The following is a 12500-nucleotide window of genomic DNA, read 5'->3' as shown; positions in this document are numbered from 1 at the left end:
TCTGATTGACGGGGAACCAACGGTCAAATTAGACCGCAGCAGAAAAGAAACAAAAAGGCCATCATAGGTCACTTTGCACTTTTCCTGGGTATAGCAACCGGAATGTCACGGAGAAAATATCTATGTGACGTGAAAGAAATGCAACACGATTTCATTGTAAATGAACAATATGACAATATCAAGCCAAAGAAAGACTCTTGGTGAGGACATATTAAGATTCACCCGCCGAGAACACACACACAAAAAAGACTTACTGAGACGTAAATTTTGAATACAGAATATGAACAAAAAGGAAAGACACCACAAGACTTAAAAACTGAAGACATGAATAATAAAGAACAAACTAGAAACAAAGAACAATACTAACTCGCCGGGAGATGTCTGGAAAGAATGACTGCTGAAAGCTACACCACCAAACAGGCAATGACTTTTCCCTGGGTTGATTCTCAAATAAGAACCCCACGAAGAAGTTTCAGCAACTCAAGAAAAAAACAAAATCTAATCAAAGAGCTTCGGAGACCTAAATGTCAAAAGCTCAGATAGTGAGAATATTCAGACTGACCAACAAGACAGAACAGATGAAAAAAAGATGCAACTTTTACTAGTCACCAACTACTCATTCTTATCGGAATGAAAACACGAAGGTGTTTCTTTAACATATCTATATTGGATTGATGCGTGCAGTTTTCACTAACTGTTAGGTCTCACGCACACAGAACGCAATGCGTTCGCCTCCAGCTGGTCAAGATGGGTTCAGCAGCAGCTTCATGAAGTTAGGCTCTCTTTATCTCCAGCAACATCTCATCCCTTGGCCATGTGCAGCTAGCTGCGAGGAGGGAAGAAGGGGCAGCAGTTCTGGCAGTTCTTATCAGCAATGTGCCCCTGTTTTTTCCATTTCTGCTAAGGAACCTCCTTTCTCACTCCCTCTCTCCGCTTCGTCCACACAGTCTCTGCCCTGCAGTCAGTGACTTAGCGTATCATCCTCCCTCCTCTTCCTTTTTTCCCTTCCTTCCTCTCTTGCCGTTGGCCCGACATTTTCTCTCTCAGATCAGCGGTTGTCTCTCTGCCTCAGTTGGACCAACCCCCACCCCCACCCCCTGCTCCGCCTATCTGCCCCCAAAAGTCAACTCCTGTTCAGTCTGTTTTGACAACTTCAACTTCCCCTGTCAACACGTATGATCAAACACCCCGCCGACACCAGCTCACGCCCACTCAAACTGAACTGAACCCCCCTCTTCAGGATTTACAGCCGGACATTTTTCGGTAAATCTGCAAGAGAAATAGTCACATCTTTTAAAAGGATCAAATGTCAAACAAAGGAAAGACTTTCCAAAAAAGGACAAAGAGGCCAGTTATTGAATGCTGCGTTAATCATATGGGAAAAGAGAAAGGGAGATAGAGAGAGCGGGGGCAGGGGGAGACAGAGAGGGGGAGAGGAAAGAGAGAGAGAGAGGGGGGAATGCAAAAAACAAACCAATAATCTGGAAGAATATTAAACCTAAATGCAATTTTCAGATGTAATTTTCAGACAGAACTGACAGCTGATAGTAAAAGGACCCCATAGGAAAACTTTAAAAAATATCTAGCGTCACCATGCCAGTCACAATTCCATAGAAAAAAAACTCCAAAGATAAACAACAGCAACACTTCTAGGTACCGACTGTGACGACACGGAGTATAAGCTGACAGAAAACATAAACCAGATAAGACCCACTAGGACTTAACTCAAACAACAAATAAAACTTCAAAGAAATGTCGAAAAGTCTCCAGACTCCGATACATAACGTCAGATCACGAGCACACAGAAGTTACTAACTTGAAAAGAAAACAGTAGTCCACAAGCAAGCCCACCCACTTGGCCACCGCAGACAATACCAAAGTGTTGGACATACTCTGGAAGAAAACCTATTAAGACCTGTCACCAGCAGGCAAAGACAGCGTCAACCGAAACGAACTTCTGAGAAAGGACTAAGAACCTAGTCTGGAACTGTCAACCCCAAAATGACCAGTGTACTGGGAAGATTCTAACACACATACGGACACACAGACAGACACACAGGCAGAGACGCACACACAGAGACAGACACACGCACGCACGAACATACACACACGCACACATTTAGACAAACACACACACTCACACTCACACACACACACACACACACACACACACACACACACACACACACACAGAAAAGAAATCACGTGCGCACGCGCACACAAACGCACACACAGGTACCCCCCACTTCCCCCCCCCCCCCCCCCTGAGGACAACAGACCACTGAACTGCTGTGACCAAAAGGGCAGTAGCAGAACTCTGAAAACATCTGCCATCCCCCTTCTCCCCTCCCCCCCCCCTCACCTCATCTCTCCCCCCAACTCCCCCTCACCCCACACCGAAAGATCGATAGCTGTATGTGACTGGTGAAATACGGGAAGAGGTTGGGGAGAGAGAGAGAGAGGGGGGGGGGGGGGTGGCGGGGGGATGAGGGCTAGGGGAGGCTGGGTGGGGACGGGGGAAAGGCAACAGATGGTGGTTATAAAAGGTTGGGGACAGAGAGAAAGAGAGAGAGAGAGAGAGAGAGAGAGAGTGGGAGAGGAGGAGGAGGAGAAGGAACAGATTGTGGTTATCATTCCCTGTCTCCCTGACACACTTTGACCCCTGCTGAATAGACGGAAAGCACCAGTGGAGGTGTGTCTTCGATCGCTTGCTCGTATTTTTTTTTCTTTTTGTTTTCTTCTTCTTCTTTTTTTTTTTTTTTTTTTAAATTTCATCATCATTACATGTTTGCCGGTGCCCCCCCCCCTCCTCCCCCCCTCTCCCCCCCTCCCCCCGTCCCATTGTTTTTGTTTCCATGTTTGTTCCCCAGGCCAATTCGAATTTGATGTTTGACAATGTAAACCAGTTTCATTATCTTGATAAATTTATCTATTTTTGCTACGGTTTTCCTTCAACTTTCTAGTCATTCTGTCGCTGTATAGTCTCTAAGTCGGTTTGGTTTTGAAGTTTGACACTACAAATATATTTCAATCTTGTTTTACTTTTTTTTCTTTCTTTGTGTGTGTGTGTGTGTGTGTGTGTGTGTGTGTGTGTGTGTGTGTGTGTGTGTGTGTGTGTGTGTGTGTGTGTGTGTGTGTGTGTGTTGTTTTGCTTTTTCTCTAATTTCAAGTTTCTGTTTCATCCTCAGTTTACGGATTCTACCTTATTACGGATGAATTCAACAGATCAAAATAATCTGATGTAGTTTAATGATATTCTGTTTCATATTATATCCAATTTCGCCTACAATCAGTTATTTCATAAATTCAGTAGATACTAGGGTGGGGGGGGGGGGACACAACTTAGTGTAAAAAAAAAAGTGGATGGGTGAAAGACGATCTCAATTAATCGCAATTTTAAACTCACAGAGGTTGTTTTTTTTTTAATGCATGCATGAGCGCACGAGAAGGAAAGAGAGAGAGAGAGAGAGAGAGAGAGAGAGAGAGAGAGAGAGAGAGAGAGAGAGACAGAGACAGAGACAAAGACAGAAACAGAAACAGACAGATTGGCAAACAGAGACAGAGAAAGTTTTAGATGTTTGCTTCTCTAAATGGGCAATGATGCCAGTCTTCTGTCGAGAGGGAGCAAAAAAGTTGTTTGTTGTTGCAGATTATGTGTGTGTGCGTGTGCGTGTGTGTGTGTGTGTGTGTGTGTGTGTGTGTGTGTGTGTGTGTGTGTGTGTGTGCGTGCGTGTGTGTGTGTGTGCGTGTGTGTGTGTGTCTGTGTGTGTGTGTCTGTGTTTTTGTGTGTGTGAGCACGCGTGCGTGCGTGATTTTGTGTAGCCATTGTGGATGTGTGTGTGTGGGGTGTGTTGTGTGTGTTTGTGTATGGGTATGTGCGTGGGTGACAGAAAAAGGTTGGGAGAAAATGAGAGAGAGAGGGGGGGGAGAGAGAGAGAGAGAGAGAGAGAGAGAGGGAGAGGGAGAGAGAGAGAGAGGGAGAGAGGACAAGGGTGGTAGAAGGGCAACAGGAAAGAAATTTTCCACAAAGAAAGTATCAAGAATGAATTTCCGAGATAACGACAGGCTATTACAACGAAAAGCTATGGAACAATTTCCTGTCAAGGAAAAATGACACGAAGATCATATCTGCTTAATATCATGCAATAAATCTTGACATGTCTGGGTCAAACGGGGGTCTTGAACATTATCAAATGACAAAGAAGGAAGCAAATAATAAATAAAATAAAAAAGACGCAGAGAAAGAAAGAATGACAGGAAAAGACAGAAGGGAAATAAAACTGGAAGAAATGTTTACAGAAACCAACGTAGCACAGTGGTGGACGGCTCAGACAGAGGTTGCTCTGGAAAGCTCCAACGCTATGATCAGCAAAATTAACATCGTTGGATTCGTCCACACCGATCGGATGAGATATTGTCCAAAAAGTAGTTGTTGTGTGAACTAATGTAGCCAAGCGCTAGGCTGGCTTCACTGACTGTTTACCACACCAGCTATAGCAGACGCCGTTTTCGCAACTAACAGCCGGTATCCAACGACCCGCGCAGTGTGTGAAGACCAAACACTGACATCAAATGACATTTCAAATACATTTAAACAGTGTAGATAAAGTGATTGAAGCTATGTTGATTTAGTGAAAGTACACTGATAGTATAGATTAGGTAAAGCTTTTACTGTGTCAAAGTGACTCAAATGAATCAGTTTATCATGTTGCACTATACTGGAGTAAGCGTTATAGGAGAGAGCATGATAACTAAATTACAATTAACAGACTGATACATATCAGGTGGTTTTAACCAATAACTGATATTAATCCAACACTATCTTGTAATCACCACAACATAATACTACACACATCTTAGAGTACTGGATGGACCCTGTTCTCAAGTGTCATCCACAACTGCACGGATACGTAATTCAAAATCTTGTTTTGAAGTCCCCGTACCAAACGCGCAGGTGTCCGATTCTCTCTTGCCTGTTCGCCATGAGGAGTGGGGTCCCTGTCTGCCATGAGGAGTGGGCTCCCTGTCTGCCATGAGGAGTGGGGTCCCTGTCTGCCATGAGGAGTGGGGTCCCTGTTCGCCATGAGGAGTGGGGTCTGTCTGCCATGAGGAGTGGGGTCTGTCTGCCATGAGGAGTGGGGTCTGTCTGTCATGAGGAGTGGGGTCCCTGTCTGCCATGAGGAGTGGGCTCCCTGTCTGCCATGAGGGAGTGGGGTCCTGTTCTGCCATGAGGAGTGGGGTCTGTCTCATGAGGAGTGGGGTCTGTCCTACATGAGGAGTGGGGTCCCTGTACTGCCATGAGGAGTGGGGTCCTGTCTGCCATGAGGAGTGGGGTCCCTGTCTGCCATGAGGAGTGGGGTCTGTCTGCCATGAGGAGTGGGGTCCCTGTCTGCCATGAGGAGTGGGGTCTGTCTACATGAGGAGTGGGGTCTGTCTACATGAGGAGTGGGGTCTGTCTGCCATGAGGAGTGGGGGTACCTGTCTGCCATGAGGACTGGGGTATGTCTGCTCATGAGGAGGTGGGTCCCTGTCTGCCATGAGGAGTGGGGTCCCTGTCTGCCATGAGGAGTGGGGTCCCTGTCTGCCATGAGGAGTGGGGTCTGTCTGCCATGAGGAGTGGGGTCCCTGTCTACATGAGGAGTGGGGTCCCTGTCTGCCATGAGGAGTGGGGTCTGTCTACATGAGGAGTGGGGTCTGTCTGCCATAAGGAGTGGGGTCCCTGTCTGCCATGAGGAGTGGGGTCCTGTCTACATGAGGAGTGGGTCTGTCTGCCATGAGGAGTGGGGTCCCTGTCTGCCATGAGGAGTGGGGTCTGTCTACATGAGGAGTGGGGTCTGTCTACATGAGGAGTGGGGTCCCTGTCTGCCATGAGGAGTGGGGTCTGTCTGCCATGAGGAGTGGGGTCCCTGTCTACATGAGGAGTGGGGTCCCTGTCTACATGAGGAGTGGGGTCCTGTCTACATGAGGAGTGGGGTCTGTCTACATGAGGAGTGGGGTCCCTGTCTACATGAGGAGTGGGGTCCCTGTCTGCCATGAGGAGTGGGGTCCCTGTCTACATGAGGAGTGGGGTCTGTCTACATGAGGAGTGGGGTATGTCTACATGAGGAGTGGGGTCCCTGTCTGCCATGAGGAGTGGGGTCCCTGTCTGCCATGAGGAGTGGGGTCCCTGTCTACATGAGGAGTGGGGTATGTCTACATGAGGAGTGGGGTCCCTGTCTACATGAGGAGTGGGGTATGTCTACATGAGGAGTGGGGTCCCTGTCTACATGAGGAGTGGGGTCCCTGTCTACATGAGGAGTGGGGTCCCTGTCTACATGAGGAGTGGGGTCCCTGTTTGCCATGAGGAGTGGGGTCCCTGTCTGCCATGAGGAGTGGGGTCTGTCTGCATGAGGAGTGGGGTCCCTGTCTACATGAGGAGTGGGGTCTGTCTGCCATGAGGAGTGGGGTCCCTGTCTGCCATGAGGAGTGGGGTCCCTGTCTACATGAGGAGTGGGGTCCCTGTCTACATGAGGAGTGGGCTCCCTGTCTGCCATGAGGAGTGGGGTCTGTCTACATGAGGAGTGGGGTCCCTGTCTGCCATGAGGAGTGGGGTCTGTCTACATGAGGAGTGGGGTCTGTCTGCCATGAGGAGTGGGGTCCCTGTCTGCCATGAGGAGTGGGGTCTGTCTACATGAGGAGTGGGGTCCCTGTCTACATGAGGAGTGGGGTCTGTCTACATGAGGAGTGGGGTCCCTGTGTGCCATGAGGAGTGGGGTCTGTCTACATGAGGAGTGGGGTCCCTGTCTGCCATGAGGAGTGGGGTCCCTGTCTGCCATGAGGAGTGGGGTCCCTGTCTGACATGAGGAGTGGGGTCCCTGTCTGCCATGAGGAGTGGGGTCTGTCTACATGAGGAGTGGGGTCCCTGTCTGCCATGAGGAGTGGGGTCTGTCTACATGAGGAGTGGGGTCCCTGTCTGCCATGAGGAGTAGGGTCCCTGTCTGCCATGAGGAGTGGGGTCCCTGTCTGCCATGAGGAGTGGGGTCTGTCTACATGACCATAAGGATCTTACACAGCACCATCGCTATTTTCATCCGGACTGATCATTCTGAATCAGGACAACAAAGCTAAGAAAACATGGTTGAGAGGTCCGCAAAGAACGATGTGCCCGCCGCTTTCTTGGAATTAGCAGTCACACACTTAAAAAAAAAAAAAAAAAAAAAAGAGATTTAGGAGGTAGCAAATTACCCTTTGGAGTTATCTAAAAACAATCGTCTTCTCTCTATTTTAGTAGACTTCCATTTTCTTTCGAACTATTCCAAAGATCCTGAGCTGGAGTTGACAGCCATTTGTCTTTAACTCACTCAGTACGGCCAGTCTTCTCTTCTCCTCTACACAGACCCCTCGGATGTCCAGTGGGTGTCTGAATGACCCAACCTTTAGCTTCCGTCGTCAGAATTGTGGTATTCTTTGTCAACATTCACCTCTTCCGCTTCCAATATTTTGATGATGGTAATTGGGGTGAAACGCTGTTAGCATCGTCTCTTTCGCCGTTCGTATGGAGAGAGTTAAGTCAGTCTTCAGTTGTTTGCCTTTTCGTGCTCCGTTCTTATGGCAGCCCTCTTGTTTGTTTTATCTTTATTCCCAAGCCTGCGATCAAGTTCCATAGTATATGAATTTCATAGTGTGTGTGAGAGTGCGCGCGTGTATTTGGGAGCAGAGAGAGAGAGAGAGTGGGCGTGGGGGGGGGGGGGAGAGGGAAGAGAGAGAGGAGAGAGAGAGAGAGACATAAAGAGTGAGAAATAGATAGATAGATAGATAGATAGATAGATAGATAGATAGATAGATAGATAGAGACAAACAGGCAGACAGACAGACAGATAGAGACAGAGACAGGCAGACACTATTTGAGACCGACAGTCAGACGGAGATATCGACCGCCAGAATGGAAAAAAACAACAACTTTATCAGACGCAGATTTCAAAAAGAGTGTCAAAGTTAACGAAAAGCAACAAAACAACTTCCCTTCGCACAAGACGACAGTGACAAAAACGAATCTTTTTCAAAACTGGGTCTCTTAGCCGGTCTTCCAATGCTGTCGAATGAGCAACAAACAAACTTGTAAACAAGTTTAGACTCTCACTTATCTGCGTCTCGCCAGTGCATCCAGGTGACACGAGGTGCATTATTTTCAACGGATTAGATCCGTCTGCGAGGGAGACTGGTCAGTGCATATCCGTCTGATTTGTGTTGGGCCCAGGATTTATTTTCATTCTTGTTTTTCGTCTGGCAACCAAACAAATGTACTTGGAACTAAAGGGGTGTTTGCACGTGTGTGTGTGTGTGTGTGTGTGTGTGTGTGTGTGTGTGTGTGTGTGTGTGTGTGTGTGTGTGTTGGAGGAAGGGGGTGGAGGTGGTACCGCATAAATATGTGTGTGCGTACGTGCGTGCGTGTGCATGTATGCATGTGATGATTATGTGTGTGTGTGTTTGTGCGTGCGTGCGTGCGTGTGTGTGTGTGTGTGTGTGTATGCATGCGCATGCATGTTTGCTTGTATGTGTGTCTGCATATATGTATGTGTGAATATATGCATGTATGTATGAAATATGGTCCCCGATTTTATTCCCTCTTAAAAAGCGTTTGCACGTGTGTTTAAATCAGAGTGACAAATGTGCGCATGTTTGTGCAGAAACTCCCCACGTAGACCTGTGCAGAAAATCACAAATAAAACGAAGCCATACAACAGAGGCTTTCCCAAAGAAGGAACATGGGAGGCAAGGCTTACAGGGTCTTCCAAACACTGCTCTGGAAATCAACAGATGACTTACTCCTGAAAAAAAAAAACCCAACCCGAAATGTCACCAGTACATGAGGCGGGGATGGAAGGTGTGTGTGTCGGGGGAACGGGGGGAGACGTGGGGAGCAACCAGCAAACCACAGCAGTTTCCATCTGTAGAAATGCTCTTTGTTGTATCAAGAGCAGTCTTTCCTCCCCCAGAAATGGGTCCAAAAGACGCGCAAATACACAGGTCGCACAGAGCATACAAAACAACATCGATCTGATTGCCAGTTCCCGGGGTGACTGGCCAGAGGGGACAGGGCAGGAACGATATCAGGAAGCTTCATTGTTGTGCCCAGAAGAAACCTTAGCCGATGTTTACAGCTTGGAAGAAAAAAATAGCCCAACATATTAAAGCTGGTGGAACAACATTTGAAAACCTCAATGGAGTTGTGTGGGCAGTGTGTGTGGAACTTGTTGCCACTGTATTGTCTGGCATTTGAACAATGTCTATGTGTACACACTGCGTAAATACCGTGTTCTGTTCGCTAATGGTGGAGAAAGAAAATAAAAATCCTACCATGTCGCTTCTTACTCCCACGATTCTCTTTGTCTGTCTGGCACTGTCTGTCTCGCTCTTTTTATCTATCTGTCATTCTGTCTCTTCCTGTCTCTGTCTCTTGACAATGCTGCAATTTATCAATATAATGATTCTAAATATTTCTTTCCATCTTCCTGCCCCAAATCATCTGATTTCAACTTGTTCATCTGCTATTTGTGTTCTCTTGTGTTATGCTTTAATTCGCTCCAGCTCAGGTAAAACATTTTTTGTCTTCTTCAAACAATTCAAATCATATAAGATAAATGACCTATTCAGAGACAGAAGGTCCAAAATCCTACGAAGTATGCTCTCCTAGTTAGTCTTCAATGGATTCTATCACGTCCAGGAACCAGCAAGCAACGACCGCTTCGATCAATGGGGAACTCATCGTTTTCGTCCACAGCAAACAGACTGGATGGACAAGGATCGTGGTGTTTACAAACATACTGGCTGCACAAAGCAAACAAAGCATATCGTGTCTGATTATCGTTCTTCTCCGGGACTGCCCGGGAGGGGAAATAAGATGGATGAAGGCCATGGGAGATTACTCGTTTCAAAAGACGTATGGCGTTATCTTCAAGGTAAAAAGAAACATTTTCTTTCAAGAAAGAGTGAATATATCATCGCCAGTAAAGTAGCTGTGTTGAGAAATGAAATAAAATCTTATTCATTTTGTCGATATAACGCCATAATGCTAAATCAAAACCTTTTTATTTCTATTCGTGGCTTCAGATATAATAACTGTGACTCAAACGTCTCATGTGGTGAGGAAAGAGAAGAAACAAAGTTGTGACCTGTGTGGACAGACGTGCATCATGTCGTGTGATGTGCAGCAGACACGGGAGAAGAGCAATAAACGCCAGCAGACAAAACTTGCCTTCGTTAACAACCACATTGCGCGTGTCGAAAGTGAGCTCTTGTCAAAGGCAGCCAAGTTTAACAACTCAAATGAGAAAATTACACTGCTTTGTGGGGGTGATTGGTCATTTTGTTCGATAATTACCCGTTTCACACAGAAAATACCTCATTCCCCCATGAAAATGATAGCCTTGATCTTTTGAAACAAACATTCAATCATAATAAGCTAATAAGCAAGCTTGGTTTTCTGGGAAAGCTTGCCAGAAGAAACTTTCCCTGGTATTTTATTTCATTTATTTATTATTGTTATTTTACTACTTATTTATTCATTTTACTTGTTTGTTTATACTCATGTTTAGTTCGGAGCAAAAGCTCAGCCCTTCAACAACAAATGCTAAAGCTTGGAGTGAAGGTGGGTCATTTAGACCAAAAAATAGTCCATCCTGGTGTTTATAGCGAAAACACTACTGCATAAAGATCATGTTCAGAAAACATGGAGCGAAATGATGCCATACATCCTCCTTCTCCTCCTCTCTCTCTCTCTCTCTCGGTGATACACACTGGTGTTTAATGCACGTGCTCACGGCTACTGTGGGGTGGATCCAATCATTTCTATCACCCAGCCTGTCCAGGCCAGAGGCAGGCTTCCGTCTAATGAACAGAAACGGCACAACAGGCGTTTGGGGAGTCACGGACCAACATTGAATAATTCATCGGAGTTTTCTGAATTGTCTTTGCGCTGGAATGGCTGGCCTGGTTGGTTGGTTGGCTAGGGGGTGGGCTTGGATGGCTGACTGGTTGCTTGGTGCTGGCTGTTGGGTTGACGCAGGTATTGGTGGGTTGTTTGTTGGGTTGGTTGCAGTTTTAAATGATTATGGCTGAATGGTCTGTGACTAGCACGACTGATGACCAGTTGTTTGGTAGTTTTGCTATTTGGTTGGTGGCCATTTGATTATTACGTGGCTTCCGGTGATGGGTAAACAATAAATGAATGATTTTTTATTCTACTGTTTTCATTGCATTGGTATCATTGTGTTCATACACTCACGTGCATGCGCGCGCACACGCATATACGCGCACAGGTGCGCAAAATAATACAATGAAAATAATAAACAAAAAGGTTTTGGTGGGATAGGTCATTTTATTCTGAATACACACAGAAAAAATTCCAAAACTCAGAAGAGGAGTAGGATGACTTGAAACCATCGAAGTGAAAAAGTATGTTCACGTTTTGATTCTGAGTTGTGATTTCTTTTCATAAACACAAGGACAAATTACTTTTCATGATTTAAGGGACATAACTTCACGGCTGTGCCTGCACACAGAAGTTGTGTACCTTTAAAGGACCTGCACACTGGCTGAAGGGAAGCGCCATGCAGCATTGACGTGGTGATATTTTCCTTTTAAGGTAGCAAAGTTACCGTTCTTTTTTATTCTTCACTGTTTCCAACTTTAAAGGAAAAAAAGTTAACGAACCGAATACGTATGATATTATATGCTTGTTGTGTGTTTCAGTTATGAGTGGTGAATGCATTCTTCCAGAAACAGACAATATAACCGCCTGTCATAACCTTTCTGGGCCCAGTCGAACTCGCATTTATAGCCAAATTTCACTTAATAGTACTTACTCCTCGTGAGAAAAAAACTCAAGGACATCAGCAACAACAAAAAAACCCTGATCATTTGAGTGAAATCTGGCGAGTTCAACTCGACACAAGCAGATACATATACGTAGTATTAATTATAACGCCATAATCTGCTCTTTGTGAATATATGCGTGACATTTAGCTATCATGAACAAGTCGTACAGTCAAGGATAACTGTCTGACAGCCAGGTTCGAAAACAACGAAGACTGGTAAAGGATGGCTACAGTGATCCCTCTAGACAAACACTTACTGTACAGCATTACCACCTGATGGGCTATGCCGACTTCCTAAAATGTCAGAGTAAAAACAGCCATATATAACCACCCACACGCAGACAGAAAGGGCGTGGCCGCTGTATCCCAAAAAGAAAGATTTGTCTCCAACACAAATGCCAACAGCATCGAGTTGTAAAACGAAGACGAGAACTGTATCCAAGACACAGTTAAATTCCTCCAACTTCGTAAACCAGCATGAACAGGAACGGCAAGGGGAAAAACACACAAAAATAGATCTTATTCATCACAAAGACACTGCGCGCAGGACTTATTCTGATCAACAGGAAAAACAGATAAAAAAAAATATCGTACTGATGACAGACATATTGAAAGCTATCATAAAACACACAACACAGAAGCAGA

General features: G+C 45.8%; 1 protein-coding gene across 1 annotated transcript in view; it reads right to left on the bottom strand.

Annotated features, from left to right (window-relative positions):
- LOC143293140 (uncharacterized) overlaps nt 1–12500 on the bottom strand; it is a 417849-nt gene that overhangs the window by 77192 nt on the left and 328157 nt on the right. The window lies entirely within an intron of this gene.

This window comes from Babylonia areolata, chromosome 18, assembly GCF_041734735.1.
Source record: "Babylonia areolata isolate BAREFJ2019XMU chromosome 18, ASM4173473v1, whole genome shotgun sequence".
Classification (NCBI taxonomy): domain Eukaryota; kingdom Metazoa; phylum Mollusca; class Gastropoda; order Neogastropoda; family Buccinidae; genus Babylonia; species Babylonia areolata.
This window is presented reverse-complemented; position numbering and strand designations above follow the sequence as displayed.